The sequence below is a fragment of the Capra hircus genome, chromosome 1 (assembly GCF_001704415.2).
Source record: "Capra hircus breed San Clemente chromosome 1, ASM170441v1, whole genome shotgun sequence".
Classification (NCBI taxonomy): domain Eukaryota; kingdom Metazoa; phylum Chordata; class Mammalia; order Artiodactyla; family Bovidae; genus Capra; species Capra hircus.
Genome location: NC_030808.1, coordinates 59,387,266 through 59,414,628, shown reverse-complemented (window position 1 = coordinate 59,414,628; position 27,363 = coordinate 59,387,266). Strand labels below are relative to the sequence as shown.

Below are 27,363 nucleotides of genomic sequence, written 5' to 3'. Positions count from 1 at the left end.
ATTTTTAGGGCCTCTTCTAAAGATCAGTGTTACAGAATAAGTGTGGTATTACTCAGGTACCCTACTATGGCAGAACTATAACCTTCCTTTTCTGGATCCTTTTTTTCTATGTACATCATAAGCTCAGGGTTGCTGGTATGGATTGCTGTTTGGTTCTTTGTTTCCCTTTTGTTTTTGCATCTTAAAGATCTAGTCAGTTGAAAACCTTAGACTGTCTTCATTTTAATAAAAATTTTACTGTAGATGTACTGGTTTACAGGATTTGCTTATGTTTATGTATGTTTTTCCATTAGTAAGACTGCTTTTGAGACTTTGAATGGCTGAAGGTCTGTGAAGATTATTAGCAAATATGACATCAAGGTTCTCAGTGTGATTTCATAACAAATTTAGAGAGATTACTTTTCAAGGACATACAATATCAAACTCAGTATTTAATAGGGGAGTTGTTTCTAATTAAATCTTTTTATATTTTAGCTCACCAAACTGGCGTTAAAATCACCTCAGCATCTGGCTGCTTTACTGCTCCCAGTCCTAGTTTGGATTCTATACTATCAAATGCATTTGGTTGGAAAATAACTGATCTATTTGGCTAACCTCCCTGCCTCTGTGTGTGTGTGCATGCACCTCAGTTGTGCCCAATTCTATGCAATCCCACGGACTGTCGCCCACCAGGCTCCTCTGTCCATGGAATATCCCAGGCAAGAATACTGGAGCGGGTTGCCATTTCCCATTCCAGGGGATTTTCCCGACCCAGGGATCGAACCTGCGTGTCTTGTGTCTCCTGCATTAGCAGCTGGATGGATTCTTTACCAGTGTGCCACTTGCAAAGCTCATATCTCTGTAGGACCCTCCTAGAACCTTGCTTGCTGAGACTGGGAACATAAAGCCACATTCTAATATCAGTGCATTAGGTACTGAAGACCAGTTCAAGCTTTACTGAATGTATTTCCTTCTACTCCCTACTTCTTTCTTCCCATTTATTTTTTATTCTCTTTAGATTATGCACTTTATGAAAATCTTTCCCACTGCAATCATATTTTTTGGATAGGGCCTGTATCTTATCTTGTATACATCCTAACTTACCAGTGCTTCAGTTCAGTTCAGTCGCTGAGTCGTGTCAGACTCTTTGCAACCCCATGAATCGCAGCATGCCAGGCCTCCCTGTCCATCACCAACTCCCAGAGTTCACTTAAACTCACGTGCATCGAGTCGGTGATGCCATCCAGCCATCTTATCCTCTGTCATCCCCTTTCCTCCTGCCCCCAATCCCTCCCAGCATCAGAGTCTTTTCCAGTGAGTCAACTGTTCGCATGAGGTGGCCAGAGTACTGGAGTTTCAGCTTTAGCATCATTCCTTCCAAAGAACACCCAGGGCTGATCTTTAGAATGGACTGGTTGGATCTCCTTGCAGTCCAAGGGATTCTCAAGAGTCTTCTTCAACACCACAGTTCAAAAGCATCAGTTCTTCGGCACTCAGCTTTCTTCAACAGTCCAACTCTCACATCCATACATGACCACAGGAAAAACCATAGCCTCGACTATACGGACCTTTGTTGACAAAGCAATGTCTCTGCTTTTCAATCTGCTGTCTAGATTAGTCATAACTTTTCTTTCAAGGAGTAAGCGTCTTTTAATTTCATGGCTACAAACACCATCTGCAGTGATTTTTGGAGCCCCAAAAATGAAGTCTGACACTGTTTCCACTGTTTTCCCATCTATTTGCCATGAAGTGATGGGACCAGATGCCATGATCTTCATTTTCTGAATGGTGAGCTTTAAGCCAACTTTTTCACTCTCCTCTTTCACTTTCATCAAGAGGCTTTTTAGTTCCTCTTCACTTTCTGCCATAAGGGTGGTGTCATCTGCATATCTGAGGTTATTGATATTTCTCCCAGCAGTCTTGATTCCAGCTTGTGCTTCTTCCAGCCCAGCGTTTCTCATGATGTACTCTGCATATAAGTTAAATAAGCAGGGTGACAATATCCAGCCTTGACGTACTCCTTTTCCTATTTGGAACCAGTCTGTTGTTCCATGTCCAGTTCTAGCTGTTGCTTCCTGACCTGCATACAGATTTTTCAAGAGGCAGGTCAGGTGGTCTGGTATTCCCATCTCTTTCAGAATTTTCCACAGTTTCTTGTGATCCACATAGTCAAAGGCTTTGGCATAGTCAATCAAGCAGAAGTAGATGTTTTTCTGGAACTCTCTTGCTTTTTCGATTATCCAGCAGATGTTGGCAATTTGATCTCTGGTTCCTCTGCCTTTTCTAAAACCAGCTTACCAGTGTATTATATGTAGTAGATTTTTGCTAGATCTCTGGTAACTAAGAATAAACAAATAAATGGGATACAGACTATTTGATATTAGTGTTTTAATTTTAAAATATAAATGTAAAAACATTTGTATCAATTAATAAAGCTTCTAATAATGCTATAATAAATATTCTGTTCTCCAGCTAAACACTGTACAGTGGTTTCCATTGTAAACTCATGCTATATTTTACCAAGTACTTGTTCTGCACATAGACAAAGTAACGTTAGCCTTTATTTATCTTTTTAAAACTATAGATATTAGTTGAAATATACGTATTCGACTACCTATGTCTCATGACTAATCATAAAGATATTATGGAAATGTAATTCCTAATTTTAAGTATTTCTCTTTTACAGTCACACAAAAAGAAGTATTAAGAATTTCCCTTTGAGGCTCTGAAGGCTAAAGGTAATGTCCAATATTTTGTTCGATAGGTTTTCATCTTCCTGAAAAGTTTCGTAGTGTTAATGACCTTCAGCTTACTCCCTCAGGTCTTTTCTTTATTTCCCTTTAACACATTAAATAAACATTTCTATGTATACCTAAAAATAATCTAACATTATGAGTCAAAAAAGAAAAGATTTGTTGTCTCAGAATATATCAGCCTAAGTAGGTGTTGCTGAATCCCTTCAGCCTTCTATTTGGGAATGTACTATGGTCCCTCCCCTGATTTTTGAAGCACTTTGGAACTCTTCTGATCTTATGCCTTGCCCTTTTCCTAAATAGACATGTTGGCTCAAAGTAAAAAAGTCAGTACCTGACTTTTTAGGAAGAGCTTTACAACTAACTATAAGAAATAAAAATACATTTTTGAGGAGATAACAAAACCATATAGACAAGATTTAGTGGCTACTCATAGTTAGAAATCCAGAATTTCAGGCAAGAAGTTTACAATAGATGTGTTGCTGCCTTGTGTATAAAGAGCTCGTAGGGTTTGAAGAAAGTTTCTGATACAAGAGGGGGCTGTAATTACTTTGCTTCTTACACGCATGGTTAGATCTTCCAGCAAGAATAACATGGTAGGGTAATTTATTACAGAGGAGTAAATCACAGATTACATTGGGGGGGATAGGGGTGGTGTGATCCAACCATCAGTTTTGTGAACACATACACTTAAGCATGTGTGATAGCTTGTTTTTAATTTCTTTACACCAGTGCACACCTCAAACATTCCATTTAGCAGTGGGATATGCAAATTGTTCCAAATGCAGCAGCAGTACTTTCACCTGAATGTCAAAACTGTCAGGGAGCTTTAAATCAAATCTTTATAACATTAAAAAAAAAAAAAAAAACCAGCCAGCCCCAAGATTGAGGCACCAAACTCACTTCATAAACTTGATTCCCATACTTTCAAAAAGCTTCTGTATGTCAACAGGGTAATGTCAAAGTTCTCATTCACCTGCTTTCTAATTTTAACCTTTTAAGGATTTTATTTTATTTGGCTTAATTATGATATTTTCTACAAATTAATGATAAATGCCTTGATTAATAAAACCAAATGTCAGAGAAAATGACAACTTGATGAAAAATTAATACTCGGCAATATTTTAAGGTACAGAAGTACTAAAGATGTACTCTTAGACTTCATACTTCATCAGCTCCTTCTGGAGGTGGGTAACCAGAATATTTCTTGCACTTAAGTTTTCACAGCCACATGTGTAGAGGCATTTTAGCGTAATTTTAAGCTGTTGTTTTGACTACTAGCTGTTATAAATATACATATATTCTTATTTTTTCTCGTTCTTTTGCCTCATAGTATTATTTATTTTTACTTCAAAAAATCAAAGTAAATTATATTTTGAGTTGGTTATATTGATGAAGCTATCATAATAAGCATCCAAATAGTAGTGTGTGTGTATCTTATAAAGCAAAATGTAGTAACTAGTGATTGGTTACCTGCTAGACTATTAATTTATTTGATTATGAATATTCATTTGTTATACTTTAACATTATTAAGTAAAAATAATCTATATATAGAACACAGCCTTTCAAATGAAAATAGATTTTTTTATGGACATTTGCTTTTTAAAAGTACATTTTCCCTTATCTTTCCTTAAAATACCTGAATACCAAAAAAGAGTTGTAATTTGCCAATAAACAGTTGGTAAACAGTTGGTTAGATAAAATTAAAGAATAAGAAATATGGCTACTTTATATTTTCTCCTTTTACTGGAGATCATGGTATTGAAAGTTACAAATATCTGATTTGTTTTTCCATCTTCACAAATATCTGGATGATTTTTGAATGTGAATACTTAAATAGACAATTAAATATGCAGAAATGGTACTGTGGAGGATTATAGTCCATGTCAGTTTTATTTTCATATTTCAAAGATAAAGCTACCAAGCCAATCAGAGAAGGCACAAGGACCTCTTCCATGCTATGCTTTTGTTTGGTTTGGTTGTTCAAAGATAAAAAGACCCGCACAATATACTGTCAGTGAAATGGACTCATTTTGACCATCTGTTCATGTAACGACATGATGGTCATACCTATCAACAGAAATTTTTGCCAGCTAATGCTAAAAATTCCTTTTTTTTCTGTAATATACTGGAAATTTCTGGGTACGTGTTTTAGGCATGTTACTAAGTGCAGTAAGATGAATCAGAGGGGAGGGTTGGTCTACATCCTATAAATACAATATATTGCCAATCCCAAGGAAAAACCTTCTTCAATGAAGATTTCTAGTACTATTTAAAATTGGAGATGAATTGTGCTGAATCTTCCCTTAGCTGGCGCGAGGTTTTATTGTTGTTGTGTCTTGCCTGGTTCCAGACATCCAGTCTGTACTGGCAAAGCTGCTTGATGAGGAGAGGCCACCAACATCGCTGCCCTGACTGCTTACATACCTGCCATGAATAATAGATCTGTCAGCTAGTTAATCACTGCATTGTAACCGGCTCTGTTTCTCCTTAGCTGGTCACTGCCCAGAGAAGTTTTAAGTTCCATTGTAACATGAAGCTTCTATTATGTTTCTATACCTGCATTTATTTGTATGCAAAAGCATTCCTTCTTCTCTTTTCATACACCAGTAAATAAGACATGCCCCACTTCTCTGACAGTTCTTAAATTACATAGTAAACAATGTACTTTCCCCCCCTTGTTTATTCTATTCTTCAGCCTCTCATAAATTTACTTCTACATATAAGCCAATTAAATTTTATTCATTAGTTGTAAGATTTGAAAATATTTACACCTGCCTCACAATCCACAGTTTTGTTAGTTTTTAGTTGAGATTATAGTTATTTGGTGTAAGTATTATAAGAGAAAATCATCTTTTCCCCAGATGAACAAAGGAGATAGACTAAAACCTGAAATAGCCCCTTAAAAGACTTTTGCTTGGTGTTAAGTTGTTTGATCCTAGAAATGAGGACAACCAATTCAACCTTACACAGTTAGAATCTTTAGATTTAGGGAGTTGAGTTATGATATTTTAAGCCTGATGCTGATGTTCTTTGACACATCTAAACCTTACAGGAAAATAAACCACATTAGATTATCTCTTATCCAGTGGGAAAACAAACAAACAAATTAGACCATATATTCTCTGTAAATGACTTTTTAGAAATTGCGTTCTCTCCTCTAAACCTACAGTATTTTATACTACAAGGTCAGGCAAATGAGACCTTACTGGTTTGAAACTATTAAGGTAGTTTCCAAAGTTGCTTAATGTATAAGTTAAGTGCCAGTAGAATGATCAGTTCTATTAAATAGGATTCATTTACCATATGTGTTTATTTTGGAAGATTGTATTTTTATTAACTGAATAAACTACACTCATGGAACACAATGATAAGTAGAGTAATCAGAGGATACCAAGAAAAACCATACTGTTGTCCACGAAGTGCAGGGGTTTTCCTGATGAAAAGCTGCACTCATTTCTCCTCCCTACCTACCATTTCTCTAAATATCCAGGTCTCCTTTGTATCCTTTAGTGATGACAAGATGTTTTTTATTCCTCTAATGAAGTGGGAAGCAGATTAACATACTTTCTTCTTGGGAATTAGATTACTTATTGTAGTACTGCTCAACATATCTTTGTAATACTCCCCGACCCCTACCCACAACTAATTAGTGACTTTCAGAATTAGGGAAAATCTTAGTTGTGTGGTGGCTCTATATTTACCAGCAATCAAAGAAGTGTTGCTAATACACTTGTCAGTGTTAAAAAAGAATTAAGTAAAGGGCCAGATGGTTGAGCCCAGGACCTATCCAGAGCCCAGTATGTGTGGGCTGGTCCAATGGAATGAGAAACATTAAAAGGCTAAGGGGAATCAGAGTTTGGCTTTCACTTATAAGAAAAAAGAATATTTTTCAAATGTGTTTTCTTATGATATAATGATTTACATGTTTGGATCTCCTTTGTACCAGTAACATTTGAGTGCATATATTTCCTTGTGCATCAAGAGCCAGTAATGTTTATGAAAGTCTCTCTTCTGAGATGTGTAATAGGACATAGTAGTAGCATTGAAGTAAAGCAGTTACTGTGCAGCAAACATTTTTTTCTGGTTCAGAGAAGAGTTTTTTGTTCTCAAAGTTATGTTTCTACTATTATAACTTACTTATTATACTTTATTATACTTGAATATCTGTCTCTTTCATAGATTCTATGATTCATGATATGAAAAATCTGGTTATGTAATGTTTCTATAGTACATGAACAGATGAGGAATTAGTAAATCTCCCTTAATGTTTTATTGTAATAAAAGCATTGTAATAAGTGGTTATAATAAGATTTAAACTGAAGAAATTAAAACAGCAAATTCCTTTCTTTTCCTGTAATTGTCTTTGCATGCATACATAAACATCTTATTTCCCAGTCTTCTTTCAATCCTTTTCATTTATTTTATCTTTAATATGTACTTTTGGAAGCTGTTTTAAATCTTTTTGGTTTCTAGAATAGATGCATGCGTCAGCAAATTGCTGGGTAGGTAAACTGAGTAAATAGAGTATACATTATTTTTTGGATTTTTCTTCCCACCATAACATACATAATTCTAGAAGAGACTAACTAACTATAAGCCTCCTGCCTTTCTTCTCTTCCTTCTTTCCACCCTCCAGCAAATATTTATTGAACGTTTGCTCTGTGGCAAGAACTTCCTAGGAGTTAGACGTAGCTATAGAAAAAAATGAGACATAGTTTTTCCCCTTTGGGGGACTCATAAGAAAGGGTGAATGAGTGAAAGTTGCTCAGTTGTGTCTGACTGTTTGCAACTTCATGGACTATATGGTCCATGGAATTCTCCAGGCCAGAACACTGGAGTGGGTAGCCTTTCTCTTCTCTGGGGAATCTTCCCAACCCAGGGATTAAACCCAGGTCTCCTGTATTGCAGGCAGATTCTTTACCAGCTGAGCCACAGGGAAGCCCTGATAAGAAAGAAGAAGGACTAATAAGAAAATAAAATACACACATAAGTAAACGTTATAACATAGATATATAACTGGCTTATTGTATATATAAAAAGATATAAAATGACTTATTTTTATGGACTTCTGAATTCTGACATGGGTTAAGAAATTTGGTCTTCAATGGCATGCCTTCTTAATAGAGGAAATCTTCTAGATTTAAAAAATATAGGCAGGCAAAATTATTTCAGATTTTGTCTTGAAGGGTGGTTGGCCTTGGGATCAAGATAGGTGCAATGATATTTACTTACAAGGTGAGTCATAAAGAAAGCAATTTTATAAATCTGGCTTACTATATATAATATAGGTTACCTCCATAAGTATTTTCAATCTCAGATTAAAAAACAATGGGAATTTCTAGTATTTTTTAAATTATAAAAATTATTTCTTTAAAAATTATTTATTAATGTTCCATAGTTTGAGTTTATCTGTAAATTGTGTAGTAGTAGTGGTGATGAAAGACTAAGTGATAGAAGTGTATATTTTTTCCTTCCGTTCTTTGGACATGTGTGTGGAATATTTTTGTCTGCAGATCAGATTGTTCATTATGCTCCCTTTGGATGTGTATACAACTTGGCCTTCCAGCCTTGCATGCTCATTCAAAGTCATTCCAAGTCATTATGCTGGACTTCAGCCTTGTTCGGTAAAAAGGCCATTTCCTCCATCAACTGTCCACTTGGACATGCATTCTTTTTACTCTCAAAAAGACTTTATATGCATTCAGAGTATATTAGCTGGATTTGTCAAATTACTCACAGATAATCAGTTTTTTAAAGTTATAATTTAAGCTACGACCTCTCAAACTGTGAATTATAAGGTTTGACCCTTTGCTTCACTATTTGACACAGCAGCCATTAATTACAGTTTTTAAAGAACATTTTATTTCAGTTAGAATTTGTGTTATGAAAACAGTTTAAGTATTTTCCTTTTAACTTTATGGGAAAAATGTTGACATGTAAAAACAGTAATATAAATATAAAATATACACATTCAAATATAACAAGTAGCTGTCCTGCATATACATGCTATATTCAAGTATATTTATGTATATTTATATATGAAGTCTATTATACATAACTATAGTTATTTTTATATAATAACCTATGAGTTAACACTAAGACCATACCTATTTTATTTAACTGGTGTCAGAATGAGACTGAATTTTTAATATTTAGCAGGGTGAGAGGAACTTTATTACTAATTGATTCTAGGTTTTTCCCTTTTTTGTGTTGAGCAAGGATACAGAACTAGGTGCCTATGTATTATGCCCAGTGTCTGTTAGCAATTTGAAAGTCATCAAGATGGTTCTACGTAACATGGTGAGGGAGAATATAAACTAGTCTGCTACTGCTGCTGCTAAGTGGCTTTAGTCGTGTCCGACTCTGTGCGACCCCATAGACGGCAGTCCACCAGGCTCCCCCGTCCTTGGGATTCTCCAGGCAAGAACACTGGAGTGGGCTGCCATTTCCTTCTCCAATGCATGAGAGTGAAAAGTGAAACTGAAGTCGCTCAGTCGTGTCTGACTCTTTGCCATCCCATGGACTGCAGCCTACCAGGCTCCTCCATCCATGGGATTTTCCAGGCAAGAGTACTGGAGTGGGTTGCCATTTCCTTCTCCGATAAACTAGTCAGTGGTTTTCAAATGTGCATAGCTCAGGGTACTGAGATGGAGAGTACATGCAGAAAGGTCAGTTTAAGTAAGTGCAAGAAGACATCCAGATATGTGTACACTTTGCTGGTATCCTCCGTATTTGAAATGGAGGAATGTAGTGTCTTCTTATGGTATAAAAAGAAGATATGTATATATCTGAAAATAGTTCTGCATATGGTTTTCTGTTCCTCTTTAATAAAAATCTAATAATATTGGATGATTTCTTCACTTCCAAAGTAGTTATCTTCTCATTTTGTACTAAACCAGGTTTTTTGCTGCTAAGTTCACAAAATTAAATCTAAAATATCATGGGGAGATGATTATTTAAAAACATCTGAATATTTTTCTTAAAGGTACATAACCATCCCTTTGTATTTCAAGTATATTTAAAAAAATGGTTAATTTAGTTTTGGTCAGATTCTTCTCTAGCTAAGTTTACCATGATATTTTTCATAAGAAAAGTTAATTTATATGATGACATTGAAAATAAAGACCTTTTAAGGAATGTGACCCTTATAGGATCTATAGTATTGTTGCTAAAATTTTTCCTAGGAAATATATTTCCCTGTATGTTCTTTGTACTTTAAGATTTAAAAGAAAAAAAAATATTTACTTTATAGAAACTCCAAAAGAGGAAATTGATATTCCAAAAATAGGCAAATACTTATCATAAACTATGTGTCTGCTGCTGCTGCTGCTAAGTCGCTTCAGTCGTGTCCGACTCTGTGCAGCCCCATAGACGGCAGCTCACCAGGCTCCGCCCCAGGATTCTCCAAGCAAGAGTACCGGAGTGGGTTGCCATTTCCTTCTCCTATGCATGAAAGTGAAAAGTGAAAGTGAAGTTGCTCAGTCGTGTCCGACTCTTCTCAACCCCATGAACTGTAGCCCACCAGGCCCCTCCGTCCATGGGATTTTCCAGGCAAGAGTACTGGAGTGGGGTGCCATTGCCTTCTCCAAAACTATGTGTTTAGTTATTTCTAAATTACTTTTAAAACAGGATCTAAGCAGTAGAAAGTCTTTTTCTAATTAAGCATATAGTTTGGATTACACTATTTTCCTTTAAACCCATTAAATTGTGGTTTTTAAGGAAATAGTTGCCTCTCTTCTTTTTTTTTCTAAAAGCAAATATTAAGTCAAGTTATATTAACTAAGGGTAGAATTTTTGAAAGACAAAAAATTTCTGAAGCTAATTGTAAGCAAATTTTTATTTCACCAACTATGTATGTTTCCTTTCCCATGCAGTAAGCTTCTTGAGGGAAGGGAATATGCTTTCTTCATTCTTTCTGTTTAGCTCAGACCAGATACTTAATAAATATTTATTGAATTGATCAACCTATCAATAGACTTAAAGAAACTAACTGTAGTAATTGATTCTACTTAAAATTTGTCCACAATACAAGCATAGCAAAAAAAGGATTCTTAAAAAAGTATATGTCTACTAAATCTCCTTTGGATCACTGCTACAGGATTCCCTCTAGGTCTGAGCATTTGTTTTCATGCTTATTGTGACAGCTCAGTAAGGAAAGAACGGTTTTGTCCTATATGCTACAATGAATTTAAATTCAATTTTAAGACAAAACACATTTTTTAGGTGACAAAAAGAAAGACCAAACCAAACCAGTGACTTGTCAAGGAAGTTTTATATCTTATTACTTGATGACACTAAAGGATTCCTAGTCTTAGAAGTGTTTGAAAGTGAAAGTGAAGTTGTTCAGTCATGTCCGACTCTTTGCGACCCCATGGACTGTAGCCTACCAGGCTCCTCCATCCATGGGATTTTCCAGGCAAGAGTACTGGAGTGGGTTGCCATTTCCTTCTCCAGAGGATCTTCTTGACCCAGGGATGGAACCTGGGTCTCCCGCATTGTATGCAGATGCTTTACCATCTGAGCCACCAGGGAAATATTCTAAATTTACACTATCCACTAGTGATGATAGTACTTAGTATGAAACAGCTTTTTCTTTGTATTGACTTACCCAGGATCTGAAACTTAGGCAATAATTAGCCTCTTAAATGGATCTGTTTGGAAAGCATTATAAAATAAGAGCTCCCTTCCCAAAGAAAGGTGCAGTTGTATTAAGGCTGTACTCATTTAATGGTGTCTCAAGTGAAACAGGTGTCTTCCCCACTTTGTTCTCCAGGAGCAGCTTTATAGATCTAAGCACTGTGTATACAGCACACAGTGGCACTATTAAAAAATCAGAATGAGGCCAAGGGAAAATTCATCTAGGATCCACACACCTAAATGCAGTTAGTAAACAGAGACACCAACTCTCATTAAGCATAATTAAACCTAATATTGACTGTAAACTGTTACTTACCTTAAACTTCTCTGTAGAGAATGTGGAAAGGGATTAACCTAGCAGATTGGGACATTAATAACTACCTCTTTCACATTAAAGTTACCATCAAGAAGGGCTGTATTCATAAATAAAACATACAGGGGATTGAGAGACTGAAAATATGTAAATTTACTTTATAAAAAGGAAAGAAAAGCCTAATTTAAAAAAAAAAAGTGAGCTGTGAGCAATGCCAGCCCCAGCAAAATGGAACTCTGGCTAATCATTACCTAAAAAACAAAGGCTGAAATAATCACAGAAATGTGTCCTTGCCTTCTGACTGACAGCATCTGCTTCACAGGAGACTCCAGTTCAGCCAAGTCCATTCTTTGTCATGCATAACCTCCTCCACTGCTGAAACTAATGTGGGGTTTGAGGAGAGGATGAAGGAACTTGGGAGAAATAGGATTTCTTTCCTGTTTTTCTCCAGTTGTTAATAGTTCTTTATTTATTAAATTGATTATACTGATTGTATAAATGTTGTTTCATTTGTCAGTAAGAAGTCACAATGCTGTTTTTTGTTCAGTCAAAATGGTTTGGTAACTGGTCTCCTGCTACTATTTAATAATCTCCTTCTTGGGTGCAATCTAAAGAGTGTGTTGTGAAGGATATAAAAATGTCAGCTAAATTTAAGATCAACTGTTACATTTTTATATTATAGTGCTGCCCCAAGGGGGGAAGCTAGGATGTAGGAGATAAGAATTTAAAGAGAAAAGAAAAGTAATGACAATACAAACTTACCTACCAGCCTAAGACACATCTTTAAACTCTATCATCCTGTCTGTTTGCCGTGAATTTGTGCTATTATCTATTACTTGTTTTCTATCACCATTCCAGTAAGGAACCATATACTCATTTCTGGACTTTCTTGTTACTTAACAGGGTGGGGTTTTTCTAATTTTTGGAATTGAATCTCACATACAACCTTGGTTATGGTTGTAGTATTTAAACCGTACTTTAGGTAATACATGTTAGGCCCACAGGAACGTCTTAGTGCTAGCATGCTAAATTTTATCATTGGTGAGCACCAGAGTGATATAGTGGTTGTATATGTAGAAAAGAGAGCTTAGAAATTAAGCCTGGAGCATGTATTCTTTTTTTTTAGAGAATGTGAGATTTAATTTTAGAATAAAACCCCTAATTTTTTCCCTGAATTTAAAGTTAGTTTCACAGCTTATGACATGAACTAATGAAATAGAAGTAATTAATGGACAAAAGTCTATCCTTCATTTCCCTCATTGAGCAAAAATTCACAGACTGGTTGGTTGACAGAGGATGAACAAAAACAGCAAGAGTAAGAGTACTTCTATCCTCCCTTCTTGTAGCAATTGTGACATTATGAAATAACCATAACAATGGCACTCTTATTAATCAGACATATTTATACAGAATTAGTGTTGGCTTCTGCTCTATATTACCTTTAGTTTTACATGAACTTTTATTATCTGTGCATATCAAAAGAGACGTGGTGAATGAACAAAGAAACCCTGTTATGAGACAAGTATTATTTGACATTTTGGGAAGCTCTTATTATAGGGTTTCCTCTTAAGTGAGAATAACGGGAAGGTTGTCATTAGTTGCACTATTACAGACACTCTGGATTTTTAAAAACAGAAACGGAGCCCACTTTTTTCCTCGAAGAAGATTCATTAGTTAGAATAATTCTAATGATCTAAGACTTCTGAGACTTGGCCCCCTCTTCTTCTTGCTTTATCATGTGAAACAATGACCCCATAAGGCATCTCTTTAGATACTTTTTCCTATGGTTTACAGAGCAAAGTTTAGTGTATGGTTCTCTTATTTTTTTTTAAGATGTCTCATCATATTCAGACTTTGGGAAAATCTCTGATTAAACCAAAATACAGATGACTTGCAAGGTCTATACCTGTACTGGAATCCAGATGCCTGTTTTGTTTTTTTTTTTTTTCTTCCATCTAAAAGAGGACAGCTCTAAGTAAGTTCCTTTGAGGTCTTCTGGCTGGCTACAGTGCAAAGGGTCACAAAGACATGTCTGAGCAAGTAAGTGCGTATGTACGTGGCAGGCTTATGACAGGTATGACTGGGAATTATGGTGGAAAAAAAGCCTGACTATGGGTAATATTTAATCATCTCTTAAAATTACAGGAACTATGTGTTCAAAACCTGACCAGTTGCCATGTATTTATTTTTTCTAGAGTTTAGGATAAAATTTTAAATCTGAAAGTAAGAAAAATAGGTGAATCACCACAGCTTCAATACATCAGCTGCCTGAATAAGGAGAACAGTGATTCTCAAAGTGAAGAAAGTAGAGATCAAAACTACCACCTGTGGGGTCTTTTGAAATTAACCTTCCCCAAGTAGACAATTATGTGTATAGATGCTTATCTGAGAGCCAAAAATACTAGAAAACAGTTTACCAACTGATAATTAGGCTGCTTTTAATCTTTTGAAGTTTAAATATAGAAAACTGAATAGCAGTTTTTAAATCACAAAATTTTCCTCTATCCTTGTCATATCTTCCTATTTTATGTTAACACAGACAGAATTTGGATTTCAGTGAAAAAAGAGCAACCCCCCCCCCAAAATAACACATAAACGTTCAAGAAGAAAAAAAAAAAAAAGATTGTCAAGTTTGAGGTTTGAATACATGTAAAACAGGCCAAGTTTTCTGAATGAGCCACAAAAAATCATTAAGCTTTTCCTAATTACCCATCTATCTTGCACAGCAATAGAGAAGGACCTTTTCTGTATCTTGAAGTACTTAAACTGAATCCTTTAAAATTATTTCCATATTTTTAACTTTTCATGTTTTCGATTATACATTTTAAATTGGATGCTAGAAAGACAGGCAAAGTGATCTTACCTGTGGCCATTCTGCCATCTCTACATAGAGGGGATACTTGAAACCTACTTAAAATAGGAGAGATCATCCTTGTTGAGATTCATGGTATTTCTTGGCTTTAAACTCTAGAATGAAATGTCTTTTCATTTTAGGGACAGTAACCGAACTGAACATTTTATACAGGTTCACTATATACCTTTTTTGCTACTTATAAGGTACTTATTGCCCAAATAGCACTTGAAGGTGGTTCAAAGCAGAATATATTTGAATGTTTAAATTCTGACCAGATTATGGTGTGTGGGAGCACTCTTCAGTGTTCTGGGTATTACAGGTATGCAGTAATACCTGTAAGTAAGTACCAACTCGTCTTAAATGCAGAGAAGCTGAGGTCACTGAGGAGAGCCACCAAATTGAAAGGTAGTTCAGTAAACTTCTTTTACATCAGAATGTAATTCATCTTAACTTTCACATATATAATTTTCAAGGAAATAAATTCACCGGTGACTTAAAATCACTAATTTTCTTTAGCAACCAATTATACATATATATATATATGAAAAGGCCCTGATGCTGGAAAAGATAGAAAGCAAAAGGAGAAGAGGGCAATGGAGGATGAGGTGGTTAGAGAGCATCACTGAATCAATAGATGTGAATCTGAGAAAACTCAGGAATATAGTAAAGGACAGGGAAGCCTGGGGTGCTGCATTCCATGGGGTTGCAAAGAGTCGGATATGGCTGAGTGACTGAACCAACAACATATATGTGTGTATATATATATATATATATCTCCCTCCTATGACCTAATCTAAAGCTAGTTATATTTTGGTATAACACATCTTTGGTAATAATTGCATCCTTTCATTCACCGCAAAACATTATTAGTGCCAGCTTTGTGCAAAGCCTAGAGATATACAAGTGAAAATATAGGGTATCTGCTTTCAAGAGACCTATGGGTGGCTGAGGTCTCAAACACAAAAAAATTCTATAAGTATTAATACTTTAAGAGGGGCCTAAAAAGTTATAATGGGAACATAAGATCTACTTGGGAGATTAAGGAAGGATTTACAAAGATCATGTTCAAATGGAGATTTGAGAGATTAATAGATTTGATAGGTGAAGGGTGGACAGAGGGTGGGGGTGGATGGGTAGTTGCACTGGGAAGAATATTCTAGGACAAGGTAACAGTATGCATGAATGCCCTGGGGAATGAAAGAGTCTGGCTCAAAAAGAAATGGCAACTGGTTTAGTAAGGTTGCATCTTAGGGTGGAAGTAAGAAGTGAGATTGGATGGGTAATGTTGGTCAGACTATAAAATGCCCTAAATCCTATACCAGGGAGGTTGGGTTTTATCCTGTCACTGTTGATCAGCCACCGGAAGACCAGTATAAGATGATGTACTTAAGAGTGGAAAGACAATGATCCATATGATGATCAAGTGGGTTTGGAATATGGTGGAGGAGTTATAAATAAGCCAACTTCTTGGATTTGGTGAATGAAAGGTTCATATATAAAGACAGAAAATGCAACTAGCTACTGCTCTCTCTCTTCCATATCTATACTCAAACTTCACCAGAGACATGTTTATATTGTTTCCATTTCCTCACCAGTGCAATCATCAATTCACCCCATCTGCCTCCAAGACCTGTATCACTTCACTAGTGTAACTCTTATTGAGATCTCATTGAGCATTTCATGTTTCTGACCACTTCCTCCTTTTTGAAATGCATTCTGCCCTATTTTCCACGGCATCAGTCTCTTCTGACTTTCTTCCTAAGCCCCTTGTTTTCCCTTGATATCTCTTTTGTCAGCATCTTTTCTGATATCCAGTTGTCAAGTGTTGGTGATCCTAAAGTCTGGTCCAACAGGCTTCTATCCATAACCAGTATTTTTGGTGTTGGTGTAGCCATAACACATTGAGATGTTTTTAGAGGAGGTACTGTAATTATTTTAAGGTCTTTTTTTTGGGGGGGGGTCATCTTTCAAAGGTTAAATTTAAATATGCAGTCTTGTATTGTTTATTATGGGCTTCCCTGGTAGCTCAGCTGGTAAAGAATCTGCCTGCAATGTAAGAAACCCTTGTTCGATTCCAGGATCAGGAAGATCCCCTGGAGGAGAACATGCAAGCTATTCCAGTATTCTTGCCTGGAGAATCCCTATGGACAGAGGAGCCTGGAGGGCTACAGTCCATAGGGTCACAAAGAATAGGACACGGCTGAGCGACTCAGCACAGCACATATTATGTGTACTTGCCTGCTAAGTCATTTCAGTTGTGTCAGACTCTGTGCAGCCCTATGGACTGTAGCCCACCAGGCTCCTCCATCCATGGTATTCTCCAGGGAAGAATAGTAAAATGGGTTGCCATGCCCTCCTTCAGGGAATCTTCCTGATCCTGGGATCAAACCCACGTCTCCTGTGGCTTGTGCATTGCACATGGGTTCTCTACTGCCAAGCTACAGGAGAAGCCCATTCTTTATTACAGTAATATAGTCAACCACATGCCTCCCGGTGAACTCTTATGGTAAATTCATTTTGTTTTTGAACAACAAAATGTTGTTCATTTTGTATTATGAACAACATAACTTTTGTTCTAATTTGTACATCTTATAAAATCTTCCTGATGTTTATGCTTTAATATTAGGCCATCAGTTTCTTAATCTATATATATGAGGAGCCATACCAGCTCCTTAGGATTCCATGGTGCTGTGGCTTCATATTTTACTACTGAAGAGGCCAGTGGACTGGAAAGGATGTGAGGCTATCACTTTGAATTACATAGTCAAAGCTTATACAAATGGCTGCCTGTCTTATCTGTTATACATCTACACTTCACATTTTACTTCCTATTTACTTCCTATAGTTCCATGTGTGTGGAAATATACATATGTATTCCTAATTCTGTGTTTACTTAAAATTTTTTGCACATTTTTTCTTTGAAATGTTGATCAAAATATTTTTTAACATGTGAATAGATTTTATATTATGTTGGCTGCACTAACCAATGCCTATTTAACCCCATAGGAAACCCAGATGTGAGAGTCTGTTAACCAAGTGAGGTTTAAGATTTTCACGTGTCTTACAGTTTTGTGCATATCTCCCTTCTTTGTCTTTGGTTAACAAGGTTGCTTCTAAACCCTTTCTTTTGTGATTAGATTGCATTGCCAGTGTATTTTCAGTTCTCCGTAAAAAATGGCCACTTTTGAGACAGGTTCGTTAGATATTCAGGACAGTTTTCTACTTAGTCAGATACAATGTAATGCTAGTGATTTGCCTGTGTTTAACTTATTAATGAATTTTAGGACAAGCTTTGTATTTGTCATTATTTTGAATCCAGAACCTCTAAATTTGTCTGCTTCAAATACATCTGAGGCATGGGAATATATTTAATGCCTTCCATATGCATGTGTGTATGGGTGTATGTATTTGCTTAGTATACACGTATAAATTTTTATATTAATTTAATAAAAATATCTTTGAATTTCTGCATACTACTAGCTGATTTAGTCCATTGGTGTAAAAAAAATGAACAGACAAAGTTGAAATAAGAGCAATAAAAGAATACTCACTTGATTTTGGTGTTGCTATCTCTGCAAATTGGGCTTCATTTTTCTTCTTATGGATTTTATTTATTTAATCTTACCTATAGCTAATGGATTTCCTTTCTCAATTTGAATAATTTTTACTGCACATTTGCAATGTGCAGTCTATCTGGATTTGTCCCCAAGATCTTTCTCTATGTGGTCTTCTTATACTCATTTGAGCAGTCTTTCAACTTAAAACAACTAAGTGGTCTTTCTATCCTCATATTTCTTTGTTCATTTTATCATTTAAATATACAGTATATTATTCTCCATTTCCACTTTTATCTTCCTTCATGTCCATCTTTTTGTTTCTTCACATTTTATCCAATAAAATATTTGAAGGTAAGCTGTAAGCTGTGTGATTTTCTGTTTTAAAAACTCTCCTTTAGGGTTTGTTTGTTCATCTCTAACTAATCGTCCTTTGGTGCTCATTATGAGATGTGAGGAAAGTGAGAATTCTATTCAGTTCCTCTTGGGATCCTGGAAGGAAAATAGCTGGGTAGTTTGGAGTAGTTCTGAATTTTAGCTTCTGGTCTATTTAAATCTGGGTTTACATGTAGTTTGGTCCCCAGCTAGCCAGAGATTGGAAATTTTGTGAAAAATTCAAATGCAATTTTACCATTTTTGAGTAATTTATAAATTTAGACTATTTCTCTTGATATCTTCAAAATATCTATTATTTAAAACTTGGGAGAGCTAATTTATCTGTAAAGACTATACTCTGCTCCAGAGAAGAAAAAATTACCCCACTCAAGTGCAAATGTAAATATTATGCTTCAACGGGATGTTACCAGCAGATTCTGTCTTTATTTTCAAAATTTTATATATTATACTGTTCCTAGATTCTGTGGGTAAGAATGACAGATGAAGCATTATGAGCTGTTTATCACTGTCATAAAAAATAAGTCATAGGAAGTAAATATCTGAACTCTAAAAAATATTACAATTTCAGTTCTTTAGGCCAGAGACCATAATTTCTCCTTATTGGATCTTGTCTATAGAAGAGAGAATCCACCAAAAGTAAATACTCAGTCAACATAAGCTGACGGTGAAAATTCCTAAAGTCTAGCCTTGAAAGGGAGCTTTATAAAGTGTCTCTGTAGCCTTAAGGAAAACCTCCCTCCTGGAATGCTATGTATTAAAAAGTACAGATACTTGTGCATTTTTAGTACATTGTGTGGGGAGTGACATACGTGGAACTCCATTAATAGCAATTTATGTTGTGTTCTTTTAATTTCATTTTGCTAATGAATTTAGTATCAGACTGATGGGTGCTTGGAACAGAAGGCTTAATTTGCAGTTTAAGTAGAACAGTGTATATTTTCCAGATAAGGGCCTACAAAGTGATCTCCATTGGAAGTGAAGCTCTCCATATGAAAGGATACTTGGAAACACTCTTTTCAGCAGGTATGACTTGAGTTAGAGATCTTTGATCTATAAATTCACATTTCTTTAAAGAGGGGGACATCACCTCCCAGGTAGCACTTGGAAATGGGTGGTTGTTACAATGACAGGAAGCACTATTGGAATTTAGTAAATAGGGAAAAGACATGACCTTAAGTCCTACAATAGGTGGACTAATTACTTAAAAGGTGGCATGATCAGCTCTCAAAGCCAATATTTGGGCAATCAGAGAGGTATCACTTAGATTTAGTAGTTTTCAAGCATTTTCATAAACCACACAAAGAAATGCATTTAAATCATGACTTTGTATGCTCACATAGATATATATATACAAAACAAAAATTTTACAATATTTACCCTTTCTATGCATGATACCATTTTTCCATTCTATCCATGATACCAATATTTTCCATTCTGTCAATTTTATCTCATTCTATCCTATTCTATGTTTCCTTTTCTTTTAAAGTCTAAAACCGCTATCTTAATTTCAAGACCACTGGACAGTTTATTTTTATTTTTTTATTTTATTTTATTTTTATTTTATTTTATTTTTATTTTTACTTTATTTTAATTTACAATACTGTATTGGTTTTGCCATACATTGACATGAATCCGCCACGGGTGTACATGAGTTCCCAATCATGAACCCCCCTCCCACCTCCCTCCCCATATCATCTCTCTGGATCATCCCTGTGCACCAGCCCCAAACATCCTGTATCCTGTATCGAACATAGACTGGCAATTCGTTTCTTACATGATAGTATACATGTTTTAATGCCATTCTCCCAAATCATCCCACCCTCTCCCTTTCCCTCGGAGTCCAAAAGTCCGCTCTACGCATCTATATCTCTTTTGCTGTCTCGCATACAGTGTCATCATTGCCATCTTTCTAAATTCCATATATATGTGTTAGTATACTGTATTGGTGTTTTTCTTTCTGGCTTACTTCACTCTGTATAATTGGCTCCAGTTTCATCCATTTCATCAGAACTGATTCAAATATATTCTTTTTAACGGCTGAGTAATACTCCATTGTGTATATGTACCACAGCTTTCTTATCCATTCATCTGCTGATGGACATCTAGGTTGTTTCCATGTCCTGGCTATTATAAACAGTGCTGCGATGAACATTGGGGTACATGTGTCTCTTTCAATTCTGGTTTCCTCGGTGTGTATACCCAGCAGTGGGATTGCTGGGTCATAAGGTAGTTCTATTTGCAATTTTTAAAGGAATCTCCACACTGTTCTCCATAGTGGCTGTACTAGTTTGCATTCCCACCAACAGTGTAGGAGGGTTCCCTTTTCTCCACACCCTCTCCAGCATTTATTGCTTGCAGACTTTTGGATCGCAGCCATTCTGACTGGTGTGAAGTGGTACCTCATTGTGGTTTTGATTTGTATTTCTCTTATAATGAGTGGTGTTGAGCATCTTTTCTTGTGTTTAATGTTTTAGATGCCTTTAAATTTCCTAGTAAGATCAGAATAAAAGACAAAATAACTTGCCTTAGTATGCCTCGGTTTCCTTTTATTCTAAGCAGAGTTTAGAATTTCCATATGAGACTGTGGTCCAGATTTCTTTGGGGGAGAGGCCTGGGCCTATAGCCAGCTGTCCTGCTATAAGGCCTAATTGCCACCTTGCCCCTCTGTTGCTGAGGGATAGGGAAGGGATAGGGGTGATAGCTAGGGAAGGGAAACAGAGAGCACTACCCCAGCTCACTGCTGGCATTTGGATCTAAAGACTCAAAAGTTGCCCCTGTGGTACATATTAGAAACCACATGGTGTTATGTGAAAGGGTACAAAGTTCAGTGAGATGAGAGTGAAACTCTCTGCTCTTCCTGTCAGAGTGAGTCATCTGTAAACTGTGGGATGGTGACTTGGCATATTGGGTCTTTCCCTGGCATATTGTTGATTGAGGCAAATGTGGAGTCAAATAGCCTCCATGATTTGGTGCAGTGTCTAATTTATCATGGTTGTGTAAAGTTAACCAACTTTCTTGGCTTCTCAGAATATTGTCAGAGTATTAGTTTGTCAGAGTATTTTTGATCGGCATAGTTATTGATGGCAGTTCAGTTCAGTTCAGTCGCTCAGTTGTGTCTGACTCTATGTGACCCCAGGGACTACAGCATGCTACGCCTCCCTGTCCATCACCAAATCCTGGAGTTTACTCAAACTTATGTCCATTGAGTCACTGACGTTGATGGCAAGCCTACCGTTACACCTTAATTTTCTTCATATCCTTTACCTAAAGGGATTATACCAATTATATCTATTCTCACCTGAAGGAGAGAAAGGTTAATTTGGGGAAACAAAGCTGCCCTAATGATTTCAGTATGTCTTCTTCATGGGGGTCCATTGTTTGCCTATTTTTAGGATGCCTACCCTGCTCTCTAAAGTCGTAAGAAAACCTACAGAACAGGGTTTAGTCACGGAGAGGGGAGCTGAGTATGGGTAATTTTCTGCTATCATCTTCCTGGTCCATGTGCTGTTCTCATGAGTATTTGTCTATCTGTTTGACTGAAAAGGCCAGGATTTAACTTAATCTCTTGCTTTTGTTGTGTTGACCCAGTGACGAGTGCAGAATGCCTTGAGTTGGAGATTTATATTTAGGGAGTGAGATCATAGCAATCATTTCCTCATCCTATGAGCTGAGTTTATTAGCATTTTTTGCACTCTTTGTCAGTATAGTATGTTCTTATCTGGTTGTTTAGAGACCTTGGTCCTATTTGCAATAGTAGAACACTTTTAGTATTAAATATTTAGCATTATACATGGTACTTCAGATGCATCTATAAAGTAAAACAACACTAACTGGCACCAAATTTTAAAAGGGATTTAAACAATTTGACTTAGTATGTCACAAAAGTTGCCCTTTCTTATTTCACTTTTTCTAGATTCCTTTCTGAGTTACTTTCCACTCATTGTTTTGTGAAAATAGATGCATTTATTTATGGACAAAACAAAATAAAATGTGTTCTCCTCTTTCCAACTTTTAGTTCAACTTTGCCCAGATAAACAGACTTCATAGAAAGCCAAAGTTAGAGATGGAGTGATGGAGTGACAGTTCTATTTTCCTTTCTTCATTTAGAGCCACCATTTCTTATTTGAGGAAGGAGAACTACCAGTGTCATAACCATCCCTTACAATGAGAAAAAGGTTACCTATGAGACATCTTTGTGGATGATGTCAGGGCTGAGTACAAGAGCTAAGATAATTAAGACTTGTCCCACTTGAGTTGGGCAGCATGAAAAGAAACAGTAATTTTTTTAAATTTTGTTCAAGTCCTTTGAGAGTAGTTGTCATTAAGTCAGTGAAGCCAAGATCAGAGGACAAACCCAAAGCACAATAGTGCAGCTAAGAAGTGAATTCAATCCAAAAGCTAAAAATGAAGAAAAGCAATGTGGAGAGAAAAAGCAAAACATTTCCGGGAAAGCTGTGTGAAAAGAACTGAGGAAACTGTATCTTATTTATATTGGTCCTAACCCCTTGGCATATGAATAGTATGTCTGATTGTTCATTAGTGTGCAAAGGTAGGTAGCAGGAGGCTCTTTTTGTCACTGGTTACTGCCATTTAAGAAGTTGCCCATGAGATACTGGAGTTGGAGTTGTCAGGATTCATCCACAGTCATGGAATGCTTGATTACCCTGTGCTGATAAGGGGCTCAATGCTTGATCTCCAACACACCTACCTTGGGGAGATTTTTGTATGGGATGAAGCAGAGTTCCAGACTTCTTGGTGGCCATGATCAAAGTGCTTTAGGAGCTTTGTTCACAGCAGTGATGGCTGTAAGTGAAAGCATCTTTTTTCCCTTGTTGTCCACGATCAGCCAGGGCAGAGTGGGATCTATCTCTGCAGGATTTTGTTCCAGACAGGACCCAGTGAAGTTTTTCCATTCCTCTGATATTTCCCTTGGGGAGAGCTTGGTTTCTAACAGTATTTGCTGTTGAGGGCATTTGTTGTTGTTGTTGTTCAGTCACTAAGTCATATCTGACTCTTTGTGACCCTAGGACTATAGCATGCCAGGCTCCTCTGTCCTCCATAATCTCCCAGAGTTTGCTCAAATCATGGCCACTGAGTCAGTGATGCTATCTAACCATTTCATCTGCTCCTCCCCTCTTCTCCTTTTGCCTTCAGTCTTTCCTGACATCAGGGTCTTTTCCAATGAATTGGCCCTGCAAATCTTATCTTGCTTTGGAAGAAAACTGTGACTGTTCAACTTTCACTTTTTCTCAGTGCTCTGTTGAAGCATGCTGGAACTGGTGCTTCTTAAACTCACTCTTTTCTTGGATGGATCTTTCTAGACTCCATAATCTCAGCTTAAATGATACTTCTTCAAAGCAACTTTCTTAGATCATTCATACCATGGCACAGTGTTTATTTCTTTCTTAGCATGTAGTGTTACCTTTGTATCTGTGGGGGAATTGGTTCTAGAACTCCCAAGGATATAAAAATCTAGGATGCTCAAATCCTTTATATAGAATGGCCTATTATTTGCATAAAATCTACATACATCCCTTTTTATACTTTAGATCATCTCTGGAAATTTTAAAAAATACTTTTGATGGTTGTGTGATTGTTTGAATCCACAGATGCAGAACCTGTGGATATCAGCTGTATATGGCTCCAGGAAATTGTAAATATCTGTATCAATAATTACATTTACATTTATTATAAATGTATATAATGTGGTATATTTGGATTTATGTCTACCATTTTTTGTTTCCTGTTTATTCCTTCTGTTTTCCATTCCTCTGTTTCCCATTTCTTGTCTTGTTTTCAGGTTATGTGAACTTTTTTATCATTCATTTTAGTTTATCTATTGTGCTTTTGGCTATTTATCTTTGTATATTTTTAGGGGTTATTCTATAGGTTATAGTATGTATATGTAACTTTTCGCAGCCTTTTTAGAATCAATTTTTGTCACTTCAAGCAGAATGTAGAAATTTAGTCACCATATAAGTTCTTTTACTCTCAAAGTTTTGCAGTATTGTTGTTATATATTATCTTTGTATATATGTGTACTTAGTTGCTCAGTTGTGTCCCACTCTGCAATTCCGTGGACTGTAGCCTGCCAGGCTCCTCAGGATTCCACCAGAATCCATGGGGATTCTCCAGGCAAGAATGCTGGAGTGGATTGCTATGCCCTCCTCCAAGGGATCTTCCCAACACAGGGATCGAACCCAGGTCTCCTGCATTACAGGTGTATGGATTCTTTACTGTCTGAGCCACATCTTTACATACATTGAAAACTGTATCAGATAATGTTGAGATTTTTTTCTTTCAACTATCAAACATATTTTAAAGAACTTAAGAGGAGAACAGTTCATTCTGTTTACTCATGTAAACTCATTTCCTTTTGCTTTTCCTTTGTTATTGATGTATAAAGTTTCCTCTGTTATCATTTTCTTTCTGTCTGGAGAATTTCCTTTAGCAATTCTTTTTTTAAAAAATATAAATTTATTTATTTTAATTGGAGGCTAGTTACTTTACAATATTGTATTAGCAATTCTTTTGGAGCAATTCTTCTGGCAACCAATTTTCCTAGTTCTTTTTCACCTGACAATATCTTTATTTCACTTTGATAAAGCTATTTTTTACTGTATATAGAATTCTATGTTGATGGTTCTTTTCTCTCAGCACTTTAAAAAAAAAAAGCATATCATTTCCTTCTGGCTTCTGTGATTTCTGATGAGAAACCCATGGTCATTTGGATCGTTGTTCCCTTATAGGTAATGTGTAATTTTCTCTAGATGATTTTAAGATATTTTTCCTTATTTTCAGTTTCCATAGTTTAGTTTTCACATATCCAGATATAGGTTTTTATTGCTGTTGTTGTTATTGTTGTTTGTTTGTTTCTATTCTGTTTCAAGTTTGCCATTCTTCTGAACCTGTATATTTATGTATTTCACAAAATTTGGGAAGATTCTAGTTGTGGTTTCTCCAATTTTTTTTTTTTTTTTTAAGCGCTAAACTCTTTTTCCTTTCTTTCTGATACTATGATGACATGAGTGCTGATTTTTTCTTAATCTCACAGGTCCTTCAGCCTATACTATTCTCTTTGTTGGTTCATATGGAATCTGCCCTGTTTTAAAGCTCAGTGACTCTTTTCTCTATCATCTTTATTTTGTTATTGAGTGATTTTGTTGTTGATTGTATTTTTATATTTCAAGACTATTCCTTGTTGGAGCATTTTTATGATAGCTAATTTTAAATCTTTCTCAGATGATTTCAGCATCTGTCTGATTTCAGTGTTTGTGATTGTTAATTATCTTTTCTCATGTGGGTTGAGATTTTCCTGGTTCTTCATATACCTAATAATTTTGGATTGCAACCTGGACTTTTTTACATTATAAGATTTTGAATCTAATTTAAATTCTATAGAGAATATTGCTAATTTTGTTTTATTTAGTATGTAATTAATCTGATTAGGTTGAGGTCACAAGTTAAAAGCTGCCTTCTATGGTTTCAATGCCAGTTTTTTTTCAGTGCTTTTTCAGATCTGTATGTGTACAGTGGTCAATTAATATGTTAATTTAGTTTTCAATTTCCTTTGTATACTGATTAAAATCAGATCTGCATATATGTAGCTTGAAATGAACCATATATAATGTAATATTCCATATATATATAGATATAATATAATATTCAATTAGTAAAACCAGTAGCAACAGATACATATCAGTGTTTGTCCTAGGAGATCCAGAACTGGAAAATTCGGTAAAATGAAGCAATTATAATGGAAGTTAAACAGTGAGGACCTAGATGAGCATACCTACTTAGACAACTAGAGATTTTTTTTTGTTATTAATAATTCATTGTATTTTACAGTGATGAAAATCTCACAAGTTGAATATATTTTGAAACAATGAAAATAAGTAAAGGTACTAATTAATTATTCCAAGTGCTGTAGAATGTTTAGATATCTTTGACTTATCTTCCCTTTTGCCCTGCTAATTAGATACATAGCCTCCTTTCTAACTTGTAAATTGTTTATTGCCGGGAGCCAGCGTGAGGAATCCCACCCGTGACAAGGTCATGTGGCAGAGGCCTGATGGGCAAGGCGAGTCAAGCCTCAGGTTTTCCCCCTGGTATTTCCTGAGCATGTACCCCCAAAATAAGAATCTGCCTGCCTTGTACTTTTCCACGCTTTTGACACACTCTGGAAAAAGTTAACTCAGGGCTTTAGTCTTCTGCATTTGAAAGGGTGTTTCAATCCAAAAACCCCTCTGATGACTTTCTAGCCTGCCTGCAGGACTCTATAGCTGCGCATGTGATAGTTTGTAGCCTCCCTGCCGTGGGTGGCACAGGAAGCTTAAAACATCCTAGGAATGTAGGGGCTTCTGAGGAGTCAGAATCATTAGAACAGGACTGATTAAAGGTTTCATTTGTTGAGCCAATACTTGCTGCCAAATTTTCATATCTTTTATTTGTAGATATAGTTGGTATATAGAAAAACAGGTAGTAGACCTGGTATTAGCAACATTAGATCTTTCAGTTAAGTACTTTCTTTGTTATAACCCACTGCACCTTTGTTCTACAGGAATGTAACTTTATTTAGTACTTTGAGGGTGATGCAGAGTAAAGAAAAAACACTTCTAGGGAAAAGGAGTTTTCTGGTTGATAGACAATTATCCAGGAAGAGAGCCATAAAAATGTTAACAGGCTTCTTGGCCTGAAGATAATGTAAACCACCTGAGACCTTTTGTATACAGGAAGATATGCAAAAAGAAAGACTGGTCTCAATGAGGGTCAGGACTGCTGCCCCTGCATAACTCTGCATATTCCATTATTTGTTTATGTACATCTTGGGGTATATAAGCTGATTTTGAAAGTGGAGTCTTTGGAGTCTTGCA

The 27,363-nt window shown here is 36.1% G+C and overlaps 1 protein-coding gene across 7 annotated transcripts in view; it reads left to right on the top strand.

Annotated features, from left to right (window-relative positions):
• The window catches only part of ZBTB20 (zinc finger and BTB domain containing 20), an 848,072-nt gene that overhangs the window by 170,247 nt on the left and 650,462 nt on the right, over positions 1-27,363 (top strand). For all 7 annotated transcript variants that reach the window (XM_018040121.1, XM_018039867.1, XM_018040637.1 and 4 more), the window contains one exon: positions 2,666-2,717. The gene's annotated coding sequence lies outside the window, so the exon portion shown is untranslated. The remainder of the gene's footprint in view (positions 1-2,665; positions 2,718-27,363) is intronic.